The following is a 21,819-nucleotide window of genomic DNA, read 5'->3' as shown; positions in this document are numbered from 1 at the left end:
CCAGAAAAGAAGGGTTAGGGGATTGCCTGAAGGATCTGAAGGGGATTGGAGCCGAATATGAAGAACAACACTGTCAATTAAGTTTACCCTTCAGAGTCTCAGGAAATTTACCACAAACAAGAGTATACTTGGGTCAGTCCATGGCCTCTACTACATAGATCATAGAGCATATGGAGAGACAACTGCCTCACCCTCCATCCCTGGCAAGGGAGTCAATTAGTCGTGTGGAGACGTCATATCCCAGAGAAGGGGGATGGTAGAGGACTAAAGTGGAAGTGGGCATGTAGATGGGGGAGAAACATCTTAGAAACAAAGAGGATAATAAAGGCTTGTGTGACAAATTGACAGACAAATTGGGGAAATGACATTTGAAATGTGAACAAATACATAGATTATTGTATAAATTTAATGTATAAAATATAATACATTTATGTTTCCAAGAGAGACATTCACATCTCACTCCTTACGGACTATACAGTCATTATCTGTACTACAGGTTTACTGAAAGCTGAAATCCATAATTTTTGAGATGTACTTATTATTGAAAATTTACATAGAAAAACCCAATCATTTTTTAACTTCTGTCACTGTACCTATAATAAATTGTTATTAACCTTGATAAAAATTAAAAAAAGTGTTTCTACTCCATTAGGTTTCCATTCTATGACTCAAAGTTCTCTCACTTTTAGCTGTACATCTCTATAATCCCTCCATTGTCTCCCTCTTCCCTGTCTCTTCACATTTAACATTCCTGTTCCTGACAATGTCACTCAGCAATTCATAAGTACAGTTGTACTTGCCAAAATAAAAACAGCGGACACTAAACTGATCATACAGATACACAGTTTGCTGAATTAACATTAAGGTTAAAGTGAATAAGTATCCCATTTTCCCTTTTTGATCTGGGTTAAATCATCTATGATGAAATTACATGCTCTCCTTTTTCTAGTCTGTAAATGCACCATATTTTCCTTATGCATGCATTTGTTAAAAAACAACTTGAATATTTCCAAATTATCAAGAGTCTCTATACTAGAATAAATCAAGATTTGGATATATGTCCTTGAGTTATATCTTTAGATGTATCCACTCCTATATTCTTTTTTTTTTAAATTTATTTACTACTTAATAATAATTCTTTGGTTTCCGGGCAAACATACCCCTCCCCCTCCCCTTCCTTATGGGTGTTCCCCTCCCAAACCTCTCCCCATTGTCGCCCTACCCCCTACAGTCTAGTTCACTGGGGGTTCAGTCTTAGCAGGACCCAGGGCTTCCCCTTCCACTGGTGATCTTAGTAGGATATTCATTGCTACCTATGGGGTCAGAGTCCAGGGTCAGTCCATGTATAGTCCTTAGGGAGTGGCTTAGTCCCTGGAAGCTCTGGTTGCTTGGCATTGTTGTACATATGGGGTCTCCAGCCCCTTCAAGCTCTTCCAGTTCTTTCTCTGATTCCTTCAACGGGGGTCCTATTCTAAGTTCAGTGGTTTGATGCTGGCATTCGCTTCTGTATTTGCTGTATTGCGGCTGTGTCCCTCAGGAGCGATCTACATCCGGCTCCTGTTGGTCTGCACTTCTTTGCTTCATCCATCTTTTCTAATTGGGTGGCTGTATATGTATGGGCCACATGTGGGGCAGGCTCTGAATGGTAGTTCCTTCAGTCTCTGTTTTAATCTTTGCCTCTCTCTTCCCTGCAAGGGTATTCTTGTTCCCATTTTAGAGAAGGAGTGAAGCATTCACATTTTGATCATCTGTCTTGAGTTTCATTTGTTCTAGGTATCTAGGGTAATTCAAGCATTTGGGATAATAGCCACTTATCAGTGAATGCATACCATGTATATCTTTCTGGGATTGGGTTAGCTCACTCAGGATGATATTTTCCAGTTCCAACCATTTGCCTAGGAATTTCATAAAGCCGTTGTTTTTGATAGCTGAGTAATATTCCATTGTGTAGATGTACCACATTTTCTGTATCCATTCCTCTGTTGAAGGGCATCTGGGATCTTTCCAGCTTCTGGCTATTATAAATAAGGCCGTGATGAACATAGTGGAGCACATGTCTTTTTTATATGTTGGGGCATCTTTTGGGTATATGCCCAAAAGAGGTATAGCTGGATCCTCAGGCAGTTCAATGTGCAATTTTCTGAGGAACCTCCAGACTGATTTCCAGAATGGTTGTACCAGTCTGCAATCCCACCAACAATGGAGGAGTGTTCTTCTTTCTCCGCATCTCCGCCAGCATCTGCTGTCACCTGAGTTTTTGATCTTAGCCATTCTCACTGGTGTGATGTGAAATTTCAGGGTTGTTTTGATTTGCATTTCCGTTATGACTAAAGATGTTGAACATTTCTTTAGGTGTTTCTCAGCCATTCGGCATTCCTCAGCTGTGAATTCTTTGTTTAGCTCTGAACCCCATTTTTAATAGGGTTATTTGTCTCCCTGCGGTCTAACTTCTTGAGTTCTTTGTATACTTTGGATATAAGACCTCTATCTATTGTAGGATTGCTAAAGATCTTTTCCCAATCTGTGGGTTGCCGATTTGTCCTAGCCACAGTGTCCTTTGCCTTATAGAAGCTTTGCAGTTTTATGAGATCCCATTTGTCGATTTTTGATCTTAGAGCATAAGCCATTGGTGTTTTGTTCAGGAAATTTTTTCCAGTGCCCATGTGTTCCAGATGCTCCCCTAGTTTTTCTTCTATTAGTTTGAGTGTATCAGGTTTGACGTGGAGGTCCTTGATCCACTTGGACTTAAGCTTTGTACAGGGTGATGAGCATGGATCAATCTGCATTCTTCTACATGTTGAGCTGAAAATGCTATCTTTTTTTCCATTGGATGATTTTGGCTCCTTTGTCAAAAATCAAGTGATCATAGGTATGTGGGTTCATTTCTGGGTCTTCAATTCTTTTCCATTGGTTTATCTGTATGTCTCTGTACCAATACCATGAAGTTTTTATCACTATTGCTCTGTAATACTGCTTGAGTTCAGGGATAGTGATTCCCCCTGAAGTCCTTTTATTGTTGAGGATATTTTTAGCTATCCTGGGTTTTTTGTTATTTCAGATGAATTTGCAAATTGTTCTGTCTAACTCTTTGAAGAATTGGATTGGTATTTTGATGGGGATTGCATTGAATCTGTAGATCGCTTTTGGTAAAATGGCCATTTTTACTATATTAATCCTGCCAATCCATTAGCATGGGAGATCTTTCCATCTTCTGAGGTCTCCTTCAAATTCTTTCTTCAGTGTCTTGAAGTTCTTATTGTACAGATCTTTTTCTTGCTTGGTTAAAGTCACACCGAGGTACTTTATATTATTTGGGTCTATTATGAAGTGTGTCGTGTCCCTAATTTCTTTCTCAGCTTGTTTCTCTTTTGTGTAGAGGAAGGCTACTGATTTATTTGAGTTAATTTTATACCCAGCCACTTTGCTGAAGTTGTTTATCAGCTTTAGTAGTTCTCTGGTGGAACTTTTGTGATCACTTAAATAAACTATCATATCATCTGCAAATAGTGATAGTTTGACTTCTTTCCCAATCTGTATCCCCTTGACCTCCTTTTGTTGTCTGATTGCTCTGGCTAGAAACTCAAGAACTATATTGAATAAGTAGGGAGGGAGTGGGAAGCCTTGTCTAGTCCCTGATTTTAGTGGGATTGCTTCAAGTTTCTCTCCAATTAGTTTAAAGTTAGCAACTGGTTTGCTGTATATGGCTTTTACTATGTTCAGGTATGGTCCTTGAATTCCTATTCTTTCCAGGTCTTTTATCATGAAGGGGTTTTGAATTTTGTCAAATTCTTTCTCAGCATCCAATGAAATGATTATGTGGTTTTGTTCTTTCAGTTTGATTATATAATGAATCACGTCGATGATTTTCCGTATATTAAACCATCCCTGCATGCCTGCGATGAAGCCTACTTGATCATGGTGGATGATTGTTTTGATGTGCTCTTGGATTCGGTTCGCCAGAATTTTATTGAGTATTTTTGCGTCGATATTCATAAAGGAAATTGGTCTGAAGTTCTCTTTCTTTGTTGGGTCTTTGTGTGTTTTAGGTATGAGAGTAATTGTGGCTTCATAGAAGGAATTCGGGAGTGATCCATCTGTTTCAATTTTGTGGAATAGTTTGGATAATATTGGTATGAGGTCTTCTATGAAGGTTTGATATAATTCTGCACTAAACCCGTCTGGACCTGGGCTCTTTTGGTTGGGATACCTTTAATGACTGCTTCTATTTCATTAGGAGTTAGGGGGTTGTTTAACTGGTTTATCTGTTCCTGATTTAACTTCGGTTCCTGGTATCTGTCTAGGAAATTTTCCATTTCCTGTAGATTTTCAAGTTTTGTTGAATATAGGTTTTTATAGTAAGTTCTGATGATTTTTTGAATTTACTCTGAATCTGTAGTTATGTCTCCCTTTTCATTTCTGATTTTGTTAATTTGGACACACTATCTGGGTCCTCTCGTTAGTCTGGCTAAGGGTTTATCTATCTTGTTGATTTTCTCAAAGAACCAACTTTTGGTTCTGTTGATTCTTTCTATGGACCTTTTTGTTTCTCCTTGGTTGATTTCAGCTCTGAGTTTGATTATTTCCTGCATTCTACTCCTCCTGGGTGTATTTGCTTCTTTTTGCTCTAGAGCTTTTAGGTGTGCTGTCAAGCTGCTGACATATGCTCTTTCCTGTTTCTTTCTGCAGGCACACAGTGCTATGAGTATTCCTCTTAACACAGCTTTCATTGTGTCCCATAAGTTTGGGTATATTGTACCTTCATTTCTACATCCTTGAAGAAACATCATAATTATATCTAAAGTTGCTGTAGGAGTTTGTGTTCCCACCAGGAGTATAACAATGTTCTCCTCTCTCCATAACACAGTACAGATAAGTTGGCTCATGTGTTATTAAACTAAGGTTTCTTTAAGGGATAAAATATGTCAGAATAATTTTGATTTTCATTTCTATAATGTATAAGGATGATATATATTTTCCATTAGATTCTTCATCATTGAAGTTTTTTCAATTGTGAGTATTTTGTTTAGATATGTACCCAATTAATTATTTTTTCTGGATATACAGTGTTTTTGTTTTCTCATTATGATTTATAGAAGCCCATTGTTGAACGTGTCCATGGAAAAAACGGTTACTATATTTGAAAATAGCCACTTTAAATTTACTAAGGTCAAACCATATAATGTGGTCTCACTAAACTCACCGAATTGGCAGATCTGTTGTAACCAACTAAATTCATAGAGGTCAGTTTAAGAAACATCCCGATATAATGAAACATTCTCTATGTACATAATATTGAGGAATATACTTTGATTGTTTTATTTTTTGAGTATTTTAACAAAATTATTTTGATGATAATTTTCCAATTTATTTTACCTACATCACTATATTTCTTTGAATCCTAACTTTTTATATCTTCTTCATTAAAATACTGTTTAATACCCCCATGATGACGACTTACAAAAATCGTTCAACCCTCCAACAGAAGACACTAACTGTCCATAGTATGTCAGTTAGGAGTAACAACTTTCAGGCATTTACAATTCATTCTGGACTGTGGACTGGCTTGAAACTGTGCAGGGAACCACAGCTGCTATATTTCATGAGGAAAGAACTCTGTGTTTCCAGGACACAATTTCCCTATGATCACCCCCACATTTTGTGCACCTACAATCTCTTTGCACCTTGTTTTAGGGTGGCTTTTGAGTCTTGTGGAAGGGGTATAACATGTATATCCAACTCATCATGGCAGAAATCAATAAAATGAGGAAAACAATATAATGAATGAAAGGAAGATTTCATTCGTGTAAAGTATTAACAAGATTGTCATAACCTCTGGCCAAGTTAGATCAGGAAAGGGTAGAATTAACAAAATTAAAGAGAAGAAGTACAGGTGCAGAAAATCTTTTTATATTTACATTCCAAATATAGAATAATTTTAAACCATTAATGATTTACTAGATGTAGTGGCTATACCAATATTCAATCACCTCAATATGCATAATTTAAACCCCACTATGCTGAACAATGACACAGGGTTGGACACTTAATATCTCATTCATAAAATATCATAGGACCATATGTATTCAGTTCAAAATTTTGATTATACATCTAAAGAGCATTGAAATTTTCTTCGACGATTCCATAAAATAGACAAAAGGAATGAATGTATTAAAATTCTATTTTGAATCTGGTATTATCCAACAATTGACAGAAAACAAAAAGAGAGTAAGGCAGGGTGAAAATGAGATAAACAGAATGGTACAGAGAAAGGGAGAAAGAATTACAAACGAATGACAGAAAGAGCAGAAGACTGAGTATTACATACTTTTTTACACCGATACAAAAATATTTCAATAATGTCCTTGTGAACAGATTCAAGACGACATTAGAAATAATCTTCAACCAGGTAACCATTCTTAAAATACCAGACATACAAGTCTGATATTTAACACACACACTCACACGCACATGCACACACACACACACACACACTCACACACACACACACACACACACACACATATATATATATACATATATATATATATATATATATATATATATATATATATATATATATATATATATCACACGCTCCTCATTCTGTTGCAGGAAGATTATATCACTGCGTCTGCCTATGAAGACTTTGATTACCTATGAAGACCCAAGGAACTGTTTTCTCTCCAGCGAGCTGTTGAAGTAATCTTGAATTGAACTGGTTTTGTTAGTGGCTGTGATGTATACAAATCTTAGAAGACCATGTAAATATATATATATATATATATATATATATATATATATATATATATATAATTATATATGTCAAATCTACTTCTAATCTGTTCTTTGTGGTAGGATGTTGCATCTTTAACCCGGAACTTTAATCAAGATCTATTCTTTATTTTTATTTTTGTAGTCATCTGCAGATACATCTTTTTTAGGCATGAATCCTTCTCACTGGAGACCAGAGAAGAGACCTGCAGTTCCATGGTTAATACATGTCATTGCAAGACATCAAAGCAAAATGTAAATGTGTGAATGGAATAAATAATTTAGGACAGTGTTGTGCAAGCAACTTATTTCATAGACAGTCTTTGAAGGAGAGCCCTGAAATTTTGCATTTCACATTAGAGTTTTCTGGGACTCTGACTAGAATCAACTCACAACTGCTTGAGATTTTCTTGGCAAATAACCAGTTTGTGAATAGAGCTGAATTCATCATATGCTTTGCTATCTACGTTAATACTGCTACAGTGAGGAACAACTATGCTAAAACTCTTCATCTGATTTTTCAAACAGCATCCTTATATCATTGTGGACTTCTGTGCTTATGGGAGTAAAAGTTGAGAACACCATTTGAGAGCTCTAAATGCTGAAGTGGGAAAGGCCTGTATGTAGATTTTATCAACTTCACAATATCCATTGTTTTAATGATCATTAGGAAGTAGAGTTCTGCAAAATAATTTCAGCAGAACAGAATGGTAGAAAAACAGTTATTGATTTGCTGGAGAGTTAGATCAACTGGATTGCTAATATGGGCTTAGAGGCAGAGACATGTCAGCACATGAAGTATGGATAATCAATTCTGTGTGATCTGCAAACAGCATCATATAAGCATTGAGAAATAGAATAAAAGCCAATATTTTGAAAATCCACGTCACAAGAAAATACTGTCCCCCTCCATGTCACACATCAATTCTCAGGTGTGCTGGCCTTCGGCATGCATGGATGACAGCTGTCAGCATGGGATTTACTGCCAGCCTTTCCATAACAGCAGAGCTCCAGTCTGCTTCAGCAATGTCTTCAGCTCCCCATTCTGTTGCAGGAAGATTATATCACTGCGTCTGCCTATGAAGACTTTGATTACCTATGAAGACCCAAGGAACTGTTCTCTCTCCAGCGAGCTGTTGTAAGTAATCTTGAATTGAATTGGTGTTGTTAGTGGCTGTGATGTATACAAATCCCAGAAGACCATGTTTTAGAAGGAGTTGATTGAGAATACCTTCGGTATTTCTGCAATACTGGTAGGTGGGCTCAATGAACAGGAACATATTCACAGACCGAGTCTTGCAGTTCCCGTACTCCTGAGCCATGCTGTGAGCCTGCAGCTTCCCTGAAAATAATGTTCAGTTTAAGGTACTGGTCTATTGAAAAATGGCAACCTTGATGTATTCTTAACAATGCATTCTATTTGAAGCCCATAGAAAAGATGGAAGAAAGAAGCTGTTCCTTTTTCTAGCTTGCACTCACATTGCTACCAAACCCTCACAGACAATAGAACCTGCCTACTGAGGATTTAACCATATAATAATGACCAGATGAGACATCTAGGCTTGTAGACTGATCAAGTACTGGATTCTTGGACTTTCCAAATATCCATCCATTTTTAAATTATGTGCCCCACACACTGTGATCATTGTGATAAATCCCTTCCCTCTGTACACAGAGATTCATGCTCTACTCTCTGTTAGGTAACCCCGGCTTCTACACCAGGAATCTAGAGAAGACTTTTTACAGCAGTTTTTGTCTAGTAAGTGTTTCAGCTCAGTTACAAATTACCAATGGTCCCATTCTCTTAGTATGATTTTCATATGATGCTTTGATACAGTGCTTCTTATTTCCTATAGTTATTGGCAACAGAATTCAAATAGCAAAAGTAATCTATCAATGAAATGCACAATAGTATATTTGCATAAGTGCATCAGGAAGAAGTATTATAGGATAAACACGAATTGGAAAGCTTGATTTCCATCCTTCTGTGGACCAAGTCCAGGAAATCCCAACCACATAAAAATCTGAGACAAGTTGTCTGATGTTTGTTCTTTTCTTCTATCATGGGGCTCATAGGGAAGGAGCTCAGGTCTCAAGAGTTGGCACAAATTTCCTTAATTGCTGAGCCATGTCAACTGCTAAATACCTCATTCATGGACTTGAAGAAACTCTGTATCCATCCAGTTATAATGTGTATATGTATCATTCATAGGATGGAAACTTTTGGCTTGTGCCTTGAAAGCAATAGTCTGGAGAGACACAGAATTTCTTCATTCACACATTAATTCTCAGGCTGATGGTTGGTCTCAGAAGTTCATTCCAGGAGTTGCTTTACAAGAATCATTCACTCATCGGGAAGAAACACTTTTTAAATGTTGGGAGATCTACAAGAACAATATCAACCATCCTTCTCCCTTCTGATTTTTGAACTGGATCATTCTCCACCAAAGATCTGTGGTCTCTATTGCAGGCTGCATACACACAGACTAGTTTGAATCCTGCTCTTAGCAGTGTATTTATGATACATCAAAATGATTTCCTTACCACTTTCATGCACAGGAGAATTTTTCAATTCTTAATTTAATCTGATGAGTCTAATCTACATCGTAACACAGGATGAGATTTGATAGTTCTGCTCCAACCCTTGCAACAAGATATGCTGAAGTATGATGCTGTATCTACTAATGCCCTCATGGATGATTGGCAGTTTAGACAATAAGCATGCCTATCCCATAAAAGTTTTCCCTTAGTTCTCACAAAACTACTTCCTTTGGTTGAGTTTGTTCCAGTTCAACTCTTACAGTATAAAAGAGAGGATAAAAGTCATGGGCAGGTGCTGGAGAGATAGCTCATCAACTTTTTCACATTTCCTTAACATAGAACCAGGAGGATAACCCAGTTCCAAGTGGAATTCACTGACCTTGACTGCATTCTGGGGGAATTGTATGTATGTGGTGCATAGCACTACATAAAGCAAAACACTTACGTATAAAAGAAATAATAATAGCAATAACAGTGATAATGATAATAAACTAAACCAAACAACTATCCAAAATAGTCACCAAACACATATTCAAGTACAACAACATAAAAACTGACTATAATAAAAAAGGTTTTAAAAAATGTGGAATACATTATCTCTTCTGTGTGGTTCCCACTGAGACTATATTTCAAGAAAGCAGAGAAAGATTAGTTCTGATTTTCCTGATTTTTATTTTTACTCCTTTGATAAATGTTTTCATTTCCTGAAAGTCATTAGAGGAAAACTATTGAGTTTCTCACTAGTTTGTTCTATATGATCATCTCTAAAGTACTACATTTTAGGAGAACCTAGATATATGACCGCAAGGACGCATCATGAATACCTTTCCAATCATGAACTTGGTATCCACATTAGGCCACATTAGGCACATTGAATCTCCAATCCACATGTATACCTCTGGCTTGCTGTGAACAAATTATCAATCACAAGGCCCCTGCAAGTTTCAGTGATCTACCTCTGCATTTGGTTTCTGGGATTACAGGATGGCTACAGCACACATAAACAAAACAAAAACAAAACAAAACAAAACAAAACAAAAAACAAGTTTCTTAAGAGTTGAAAACCACAATCTATTCTGAAAAATAAATATTAATTGTTTGAAAAAGTGATTAAATGATACAATCATAATATAAAATCCATGACCTTAACCATACTTCAAATCCACAAGAACAAAAACTAATAAAGAATGAATAAGAAAAGTTTCACCAAACTGAACAAAGCTAATACCTGAAGAAAACAAAACTCAAACCAGAAACAAAACACAGTCATCAAGCTACTCAGCATTCTTTTGCTGAAGGTTTAGCACCACAGTATTACCCTGTGACTGGCTTTGGCAACATAGCGGGACGGCAGTCACCAAGTGTAATACAGATTTAAAGATGAATCAAGCTATGCCTCTTTGGGCCTTTACAGGTCAAGGTTTCCAAAGCTAAGATGAGACATGTCCAGAATTTGGTTTCAAGGGTTTAAATTTCTCTTGAGCTATTTCCAATAAGAAACTTGGAAATCCCTCATAACAAGAACGAATTAATCCTCTGAGACTCCTCCTGGATAGACAGCAGCTCTTGGTGTCCTTCAACATTTCTTTGAAACCCTCCCATGTTCATGCTAAGCATGAAGGGGATTCCAATGTCTGAACGGAAACTCACTTCACTTTTCTACCTGGGCTGCAGCATTTACTCAGCTTAAATATTCACACTCTTAAGGAGATAATCATTTTGAAAATTCATCCTCTCATGTGTACCACTAAATTTATAGCATAAAATTTCGACCATTCAAAGTCTTCCTCATGCATATTTCCCGAAGCCCTTACTTTCTTCATTTTAGTAACATGTTCTGCACCAAGTAGTGCTTGTTAACATACAATATTTCACCTTGGGTTTGAACCAACTGCTCAGTCTTAGGTACTGGACTTTACCCAAGCACAAGTTTCTCCATTTTGCATTAAGCAGTTGCCAGTATGGATTCTTAGGTTTTCAACTTGAAGAATTGTGAAAGTTCTTACTGTCCCTACACAGTTATGTCTAGTAATGAGCTGGTTTAATCCTACAATCATGAGAACTGAGCAAATACAGGTCCATAAAATCAAAATTGAGTCACGAAACATCTTGCAAATGCTGTTTTAAAAGTAGGACTCAGTTGTTACTCTTTTCAAGTCATCCCTCTTAAATTTAAAATACAAGCATCGCTCATTCACAGAATGCTTTCTCAAGAAAGAAGAGGAATTCTGAATTCTTTCATTGACATTTGGTTTAAATTACTTGTGGAGTATACACTTCATATTTTGGATAAATCCAGCATGCCACACACAGCACAGAGCATGTAAATTGTTTGTAGGATGTGTGTGTGTGAGTGTGTGTGTGTGTGTGTGTGTGTGTATGTGTGTGTGTATGTGTGTGTGTCTGTGTGTGTATGTTTGTGTGTGTGTTTCTAGGTCACTCCACAGTCACTCATGTTACGTGTTGGAAAAGCACTCTTGTTCAAAGATACCATGGCCTCTTTTTTTGCATGCCTCTTTAACATATCTAATCACTTCAAATTGCACCATTTCCTTATACCTCTGGGTCACAGAATAATCTCATAATATGAGCTATTAATTTCTCCTTAGGTATACAGTGCTGAATGATACATAATTTTTGGGTCTTTAGGTTCATATTTTTACACCTAAACTCCTTAAGTATTTATTGTCTTCTAATCTCAAATCTACTGGTATTTTGGAATTTTGAGTTTCATACCTAAACCTCATCCACTATATGCACTCCCTCCACTGTTGATAAGTTCAAGCTATGCTTCCTGAATGTAATGTATGCTATGACTCCCTAGTTATACAGTCATGTGATACACAAGTGAGTTCTCATGTAATTTTCTTAATTCCCAATGGTTCTGATCAGAATCTGTGAAGAGGCAAATCAATCTCTTTGTGCTTAATGTAGGTTGCCAAACTGCCACTGGATAATTTTTGAATAGCATCTTTTATAAATACATGTGATTTTTAGGTGTTTTCCCATTATCTATTAACACTCCACATAGCTCCTCAGCATCATATTATTGTAAGTTTCCAAGCAAAGTGATATCTTTTCCCTCCTGCCTTAGAATTGTGTAGGGGCTCCTTGATCAATCTGTGTAGCCCTAAGGGAATCTTCTTTATATATTATCATCTATGGATGGTGAAGTATCTACAACCTTTTATACACAGACTTTGATACACACTGCTTGGACTGTGTAAAAGAAAAAATATTTACAGCAGATTGATTCTGTAATGTTTTGGCTACTACATGATTCCCTTAGCTAAAATATGACTATGCGCTTATTAAGACCCAGAGACACATGGGGAGACCACCCTGGCTAAAAATGTCAACTTCTACTCCGATGTCCTCTATGTATAGATTCTGAGGAACAGTCACTTCAGTTCATGTGTGGAACTGAAGAACACACAACCATTTTCCAAATTAAAAAAATAACTAAGACAAGGATTGAGGTAATGCTTTCATCTGTGTAGAACTTTAATTTCAGGCTCACATGAAAATGTGTGATGTGAAGTAGTTTCACCACTGTACTGCAGAAGGAATAATATATTTTTGGGTATGGTCTTTCTGGACTAAAGTATGACATCAATACAGTCTCTCATGACAGATTATCAAGTACATATGAACATCTGAGTATTCCAGCAGAATAACACTTGCTAAACAAAATACCCTTCATGTTATTTGTGACCCTCACCGGGACCACTTACTCCTATGTGACAGAGTTCTCACTTACTTTTAAGGTGTTTTTTTTTATTTCATGCTAATTTTTGATGCTTTCTTTCCAGTCAACAGGCCTGTGTACCAGATATCAGCTGCATGACCAGAGTTTGCAATTTACCTAACTGCTGAATTCAAAGCTACAAAGATTCATTTTTTATGAGAAGGCCTTTATCTTCTAGAATGTAGAATGATGTTTTCTGTGGGTTTCCTTGGCTCCCTCCATTCTCTCCAATTCATATCAGTGAAGAAACTGCACAAAGAATGTAAAACACACTTGTTGGGCCACAGGATAAAGAAAATCCACAAATCTTTCCTTGCATGGATTTAGAACATAGTAGACAGGGTATACATTCAGCTTAGTGAATGAAATGCTCCCCTTGTATACCTAATGGGCGAACGTTTACCCACCTAGATTGACTTGTTAGCCATGCTGGCTTACCCTGCTTACCTGATTCCCAGGATGTGAAGAGGAGATTTTTTTCTCACCAAGAAATAAAGTGCTGAACCCACATCTTACCCTTGCTCACTGTTTCCCAGTTTCTCCAAGGTAAGCAGATTCCTCCAAAAGGGGTTCCCATTTCCATAGTCTACCTGGCCTCAGGTCTGAAGCTATGAAACCAGTCAACAAGAAAAATCTCCATAACAAAGGCAAAGTAAAACTTTTCTCTCTTTTAGTTCTGAGGGAAGGGCTGCTGTGATGGTGTCTTCTTTATTGAAAGTACTTCTTGAGACAGGGGAGGGGAAGAGCATTGGAGGAGTATAAGTCTTGATCTATTTAGGGTTACAGTATAATCATCATCATCATCATCATCATCATCATCATCATATCATCATCATGATCATCATCATCACCACCATCACCATCATCGTCCTCAATACAATCAGCATCACCATCAAAAGTAATTTAGGCTGGTAAGATGATTCAGCATTTAAGAGCACTGACTCCTTTTCCATAGGTCATGTGTTTAATTTCCAGCAAAAACGTCGTGCCATACAACAGTCTATTATGGCATATGATGACCACTTCTGGTGTATTTGACAGCTACAATATTCTCATATTAAGCAAATAAAATAAATCTTTAAAATAAATTAAGAAATAAAAAATAAATAAATAAAACTTTCCCTACCTAAGTCTAAGTTACTGTGGTATTGTTGCTGACCAGCTTTCTTTGATTCTCTGAGGACAGGAAATGCATTCTATGTCTATTTAGATCCATGACGAGAGTTCACAAACTACTTGCCATATCTCAAGACTGCTATTCAAACCACAGCTTCTGCTATTCTGAGAAATGAAATAGCTTCCCATCACAGTCCTATCCTGTCTTCATGTTCTACCACTGAGAGGGACGTGATAAAATTAAATTATGCATGGGGACATTGGAGATGCTCTTTCTTGTGATATGAGAAAACTGTGGTTAACACAGCGGGGTCAAGACAGTCAACAAAGAACTGGGCATAATGGCTATCTTTTGTTCAAATCCTGTTGTTACAATGGGTCAGTATTCCTGAGAGTTTACCCAAAACACAGGTCATTTCTGGAGCTCATTAGTTAGTTTCTACAACTTCTAAATCAGCTGTACTAGCTCACTGATGGTGGAATGTTGGGATGATTCCTTCCCAGCAGATCCTGTAGATAAAGACAAGGGAACATGCATAGTAATGGCCCAGGCACAGGAGAGAACATGCTGAGTCCCCCAATGAAGCATGATGAAAGGGGAAATCTACAGACACTTTGAAGCACTGAAAGAGGAGGAAAGCTCTATTAAAGCTGGATCTATTAGCTACTTTCCTGCTACGAACCATGATTGGTAGACATATGCCTCACTCACTTCTGTAGTACCCCTAGCCCTAAACAGCAAGAGCTGGCCAAGACATGAAGAAATGGAGGACATTTTCAATTCATATCTGATGTGATGCCAAACAGTCTTGGGTCAATAGTGCTCAGGACCACAAGCCTTAATCATGTATTTTCAAGACAAAAAGTCAGAGACATTGATACATGTCCAGGGGGGTAGCCCTCTCAGTTCATGTGAAAAAATTCCAATGGCATGTCCAGGAATACTCTGAAGATGAAAGTTAATATTCGTATTGATATTCTTTCTCATTCAGAATGAATGGAGCTCATAGTAGTCCAACTGCTCTCTGCCAAACATTCATCACATGTTCTTGCCTCTGGATTTCTTCTTTAGGAATCCAGAGGCTTCAGATCAAAAATCCTACTCCTAGAAGGCCTGAGCCAAGACCACCTCCTCCAGGTAGCTCCCCAGTACCAGACCAGGGCTTACTCCCTCTGCTTTCCACCAGATCATTTTTTTGCACTTTTATAACAAGAAAGTATAACAAGAAAGAAATCCCAATTTCTTCTCTCTCTCTCTCTCTCTCTCTCTCTCTCTCTCTCTCTCTCTCTCTCTCTCTTCTCTCCATGTTCTCTGTTTTCTCTGTTAATAACTTGATCACCCTGAAACATTGTCTGTGGGTAAACCATTAAGCACTAACTAAATGCCACAAGGACAGTTTCTGTTTCCATAGCATTAGTGACATCACAGAGAATACCAAGGAAATTCCAGCATACATTAGAGTATCCAGGAGTGGTTGCCCTTCAAAAGCATATAACTACCAATTAACTAGATCTTCTCCAAATCAACAAGCGAAGTTGCCCTTTCCAGTAGCTTTGCTTGAGACACAAGGGAAGACTTTCAGTCACTCGCTCTTCTAACCCAGAGATGTCGAATTTATTGAAATTATTCCCACCTTTATGCATGAATACTGAAGACTCAATTTTCAAACACAGCCCAGAGATGGTTCCTCCCCACCTTATGTAGCACAGACAAAATGACAACCAGAAAGGAAGGTGACAACTTAGGTCAGGATGATTGGCAGTGAAGCAATGATTCCACACAGTTTATCAATCTCAGGGGACATCTTCTATAGATAAAGGTCCAATTTCTTCAAATTCCTCATCTATTGGTACTGATAATTAAAATTGGAGGGTTGGGATGCTGCCTTCCTAGTAGGCCAGGTATACGAATAAATACAATTAGGCTAAGACTTGGATAATATCCACAGAGTAGTACAGTTTGTATGGGGGAGTAAAACATAAAGAAAACTTACATAAATTCTGATAAAAACTTCCCTCAGAGCCTCAAAAATAACTTATTTTATTCATGAGGGTGTTAGTGATGTGATCAGCCATTCACACTTCTGGCTACAGGTACAGTTTGAGCCATCAAAACCAAACACTCACACAAAGCATGATGGGACAATCTTGGAATGAACAATTAAAAAGTCAAGCTGAACTATAGACAGGAATAATGTGGAGGAAACAGACAGACCAAGACAAAGACAGACAGACAGGCAGACAGACTGACACACAGACACACACACACACACAACACACACACACAAACACACACACACACACACACACACACACACACACACACACACACACCAAAGCAGCAGTCATAGTAAAAAAGATGTTGCAGATCTTTGGTAAGGAGCTTCAACCAGGGATAAAAAGTCAAATTCTTCTGTTGGGTGCCACATGTGGCATCTTCTATACTCATGAAAGTGTGTCTCTACTACATTTCTGGACAACATCCATTAGGAAAATACAGAAAGGGAATTGTAAAGTAAGGGTAGAGACTAAGTATTCTTAAGCTATACAGGTTTATTAAATTTCCGTGTTACCTTTATCCTGATGCTGGCAGTCCCAGCAAAGAGAAGCTAGGCCATTGTCAGCCTTCCATGCATTTCTTGGATCTCTGAAAATTTACTTTCCATACATGCTTATTGGGCCCTAGCTTGTTGGGAATTGTTGAATATTTTACATCTTCTCAGTTCTTAAAGTTCTAGTCTAGTACAGTTGGATGTCAACTCTATTTCTAATTGTGGTTAGCCAGAGGACACCAAGTTTAGATCACACTGGGGTTTATGAGATAAGAAAGTGCAAAAACTGGCATGAGATATGTTATCATTAGTAAAGACTGTTGTAGGAAATAGGAAAAATTGGACAGAGAGGCAAACAGACAGAGAAAGAGAGATGAGACAGAGGTACAGAGAAAGACACATACCTAGAGAGAGCATGAAAGAATATGCCTTGTGTATAAGAAGCTAAGTAATAATTTTTGAATCTAGAAGCAAGGCATGAAGGATTGCCTGCAAATACTAGTAACTAAGAAAGAAGTCTGGAGCCCGCTGTGTTATTGAGGCTTCATACAGCTTGGTATTTACCTGTGTGAGACATTAGATTTCTATGAGCAAATCCTTACATGGAAAATATAGTTATGGTGGCCCAGTAAATCAAACACAGAACTGTCCCCTCTGTCTGCCTCTCATACTCTGATCTCCCATGTCTCAAGAGGCTGAATGGTCTTCCACATATCCACAAGGTCCAGCACACAAAGGAAAGTGCTTCATCTGAGCCTACCCTTCCCTATGGATGGTACGCAGTAAGTGAACAGACAGGTTAGATTTTGCTTAGCTGGGTGTCAAAGTTCATACATGAGACTCCCACTCTGAGATTGTCAACACTTCCATCTTTTCATTGGGAAGGCAATGTCACAATGTGTCCTGTGCTATCGTCTCGCCAGCAAGAACACATGCGGACACCAGGATCCTTCTGCAGCAAAGCGTTTATTGCATCTTGAAGAGGAGAGACACCGCGGAACAGAGAGCGTTAGCTTTATATCCCCGAAATCAACGGGTTCCTTCCTGATTGGCCGCATAGCTGTGATCTCATTGGCACGCTCTGGGGTGGGCAAAGACTTGACACGAACACATCCTTGCGCATGCGCGCTGCGTCCTTCAGGGTGGACAACAGCTGTGCCCTGTACTAACAGAGAACAGCTGGTAAGGGTGGCTAGCAACAACAATGTCCATCTACTGCCTTTTCACTCCTTTCACATGTGTCATGTGACCGAGTTGACAGCCTCCTCAAGCCAATACACAACACTACAGGATGCACCTTGGCTTCAGAGCTCTCATTTCTGGCCATGGAAGCCAGGAGAACAATGTCACAGTTAATAGTGATAATGTGGACATGCCAGGGTATTTCCTCCAAGTTTTACTGGCAAGTGTATTCTCTTATACCAGATTATGCTACTCTTCTTTGAAGGCCACGTTTTTGTAGAAGATTTGGATTCTATCCCATCCACAGTTTGCAGATTTCTTACAAAGACTCTTTTCCGTGACAAGGTTTAAGTAATCTTGCATGCAAACTAATCATTTAAGCACACAAACAGACACACACACACACACACACACACACACACACACACACACACACACGGTTTGGTATAATAGAGATGTCCTTATTGAAGAAAAGTTATGTCAGTTAATCTAGAACGAAGTTTTGCAATAAAATCTATTACCTTATGAATGAGGGTGGGAAAAATTTTGAGTAATGCTTTTCCCCACAACTTGGCCACATGAACAATGAAGTATGACACAATAGATATGCATGATCAAAGACAAAGAGCAGGAACAATCACAGTCAATTGAATGCAAATAGTTCCTCTAATGGAAGAGGTCAGGTATTTCACACATCTCTCCTGCATAGTATTTCATTGAACCCCAAAGCTAGCACACTGAAGGATATTCAAAAACAAACCTGACAGGTGATCTTTTGACCTAGCTTCATATAGAGATGAAGCAAGATTGTGAGCATTTCCAGAGCTCTGTTGAGCAGGTGGTGCTGATTTCCTCTGGATCATTAACAATGCTTCAGAAATCCAAGGAGACAGCTTTCTCAGGCATATTCACAGCTGCACAGTGTGTATCTTGGCTTCAGCACACCACAGCCTGTAGTTACAGAAGCAAGGATGAAAAATTCGCACTCCATCAGCATACTTTTACTGGGCTGATGCCCAGAATCAATGACAGATCTCTCTAGATCCATGACTGTAGGTAGACATAACTTGTAGGAGTTGAACATGGTTGTTTAGTTTCCACAATAACTGTTCAGGACAACTAGGGAAGTCAGGAAGTGCCAGTCCCCATTCTAGTTTACTAACTTGAGTTCTCAACTGTAGTAGAAAACTGCCTGCCAAAAAACCCTGTCATTAGGACAAAACAGCAACCAACAGATTGGGAAAAGGTCTATACCAATCCTACACCTGATAGAGTGCTATAATCCAATACATACAAAGAACTTAAGAAGTTAGACTTCAGAGAGACAAATAATCCTATTAAAATTTTGTTCCAGAACTAAACAAAGATTACTCAACTGAGGAAAATCACATATCTGGGAAGCATCTAAAGAAATGTTCAACATACTTAGTCATCAAGGCAATGTAAATGAAAACAACCCTGAGATCCCACTTCACTCATGTAAGAATGGCTGAAATAAAAATCACAGGAGACAGCAGATGTTGATAAAGATGTCAAGGAAGAGGAATGATCCTTCTTTCTTGGTGGGATTACTAACTGGTTCAACCATTCTGGAAATGAGTCTGGAGATTAATCAGAAAATTGGAAATTTAACTACCTGAGGCCTCAGATTTACCTAGCCTGGGCTTATATCCAAAAGATGCTCCAACATGCAATAAAGAAACATGGTCAACTATGTTCATAGTGTAGGACCCCCTTACGGGATACCCCACTACAGATGCAAGATGGAACTCCCCAAGAAACATGAGAGACAGGCTCTTGATGTGAAGCACATGAGGCATTTTATTATCAGAGCTCTGAGATGGCTCGCATCTCACACAGGTGACAGAGGAGTCGACAACAAGACTCGAAAATTAAAGCTATTTATAGGGGAAGGCAAGGGGAATCAGCGAGGTTATACTTGATTGGTTGATTTATATATCAGCAAGGGAAATGGGTACAAGGTCTCACCAGCAAGCAGTACGTGTGGGCTGCAGTGTTCACAATTTAGGAGAACGTCTTATCTTTATTTGCAGAGCAGGCAGTTTGGTAAATATTAACTATAGAGGAACAGAGAGTTGCTGGTCCGGATGGCCGATGACTCAGGGGAGATGGTGGCTGCTATTCCTTGGAACAATCTCTTGACCTTGTTTTTAGGCTTGACTGGGCATGTCTCAGGCCCGTTCTGTCCTATCCCCTTATCTGCTGTACTTTTGTAGTTTTTATGAAGTTTTTATATTAACTCCTTCAATAGCAGACTTAATAATGATACCAGGAGTTTGAAGGAATACTTATGGCATTCATCAGAGGAATGGATACAGAAAATGTGGCACATCTGCTAAATGTTGTACTATTCAGCTATCAAAAACAAAGATTTCAAGAAATTCATAGACAAATGAATTGAACTAGAAAGTATAATACTGACTGAGGTAACCCAATCACAGAAAAACATACATGGTATGAAAGCACCGAAAGTGGATATTGGCACAAAAGATCAAAATACCCAAGATGCAGTCCACAGACAACTGGAAGACTAAGAAGGGCACCCAAGATGTGTATGCTTTGGTCCTTTTTAAAAGGGGGAACAAATATATCTATGAATTTAGAGTAGAAACTGAAAGAATCCCATTCAGAGCATTCCGTACACATGGAAATTTATACATACATACATACATACATACATACATACATACATACATATACATACACATACACATACACATACACATACACATATACATACATACATACATACATATATATATAAATATATATACATATATATATATTTATATATATATGTCAACAAAACTAGATAAGATTGATGAAGCTAAGAAGTTCATGCTGCCAATATCCGGATACAGATATTTCCTGAGAAACACAGCTAGACCATGTTAAAACAGAAGTGACCGCAAGTGGCAAACCAGTGAACTGAAAACAGAACCTTGTTTTTAGATTTTGAGAAAGGATTGCAAGATCTGAAGGGGCTTTCATCCCCATAAGAATAGCAATGGGAATTAACCAGAGGTTTCTGTTACTAAGTCAATATTCAAGGACTGTTCATGGATAGACCTATGGCTCCAACTGCATATGTAGCAGAGGATGGCCTCTCTGGGCAGAAGTTGAAGGAGAAGTTTCGGGTCCAAACTAGGTTTGACTCCCAGTTCAAGGGAATATCAAGGTGCAGTAAGAGGGGTTGTAGAAAAAGGTTAAGTGTACCAGTTAGGGCTCTTTTGGACAGAAAACTGAGAAAGGAAATAACTTTTGGCATGTAAATATAGAAATATCCATTTGTAAAACACATAAAATTTGCTGAAAAAATAAAAAAAATAAAGAAATTAAAGAAAATAAAACTGTCAGATAATCTCACCTATTGACTCAGAGATATAAAGGGTCACAGTCAGGGGATGGTAGTCAGAGTAATAATAGTGAAAAGACTGAGATGATAAAGTCTCAACTTGGTAGCACTTCTCTCTCCCAGATATCAGGGTCAGTAACAAACTGCACCCTAAGAATCCAAAGCACGGAGGAGTTTACTCTGAGCTGAGGACAAATTATTTGTCCTTCCGTTTTTCCTTAATACCTTTTTCTACTGGGCAATAAGAGTAAAAGCCATGAGCTCTCAGAAAAACAACTTTACCATGCCCAAAACCTAATTTTTGAAATAAATAAATTAATGATATAAACTCTAAGATTTCCAGGAACCATAACAAGCAGGGAAGTCCAGATGGTTCTGAAGGGCTTGCAGCTCCTGATTCCCATATGTGGAAGGCTCAGATCAAGGCTATCTCTTCAGGGAACCCTCTCAACTCCTATGCAGGACTCACTGAGTTTCCCCATGGACGACATATTTTTTCATTTTTTTTTATACCAAGACAGAAGGCCAGCTTC

General features: G+C 38.1%; 1 long non-coding RNA gene and 1 pseudogene across 2 annotated transcripts in view; one reads left to right on the top strand and one right to left on the bottom strand.

Moving 5' to 3' along the window:
- Positions 1-13,575, top strand: part of LOC103694790 (uncharacterized) — a 25,395-nt gene extending 11,820 nt beyond the window's left edge. The window contains 2 exon segments of one of the 2 annotated variants that reach the window (NR_190804.1): positions 6,917-7,909; positions 13,125-13,575. This is a non-coding gene — a long non-coding RNA (uncharacterized LOC103694790). 2 annotated transcript variants of the gene reach the window in all.
- LOC103694789 (glutaredoxin-1-like) lies at positions 7,565-21,819 on the bottom strand (annotated as a pseudogene).

This window comes from Rattus norvegicus, chromosome Y (genome assembly GCF_021556685.1).
Source record: "Rattus norvegicus strain SHRSP/BbbUtx chromosome Y, alternate assembly SHRSP_T2T, whole genome shotgun sequence".
Classification (NCBI taxonomy): Eukaryota; Metazoa; Chordata; class Mammalia; order Rodentia; family Muridae; genus Rattus; species Rattus norvegicus.
This window is presented reverse-complemented; position numbering and strand designations above follow the sequence as displayed.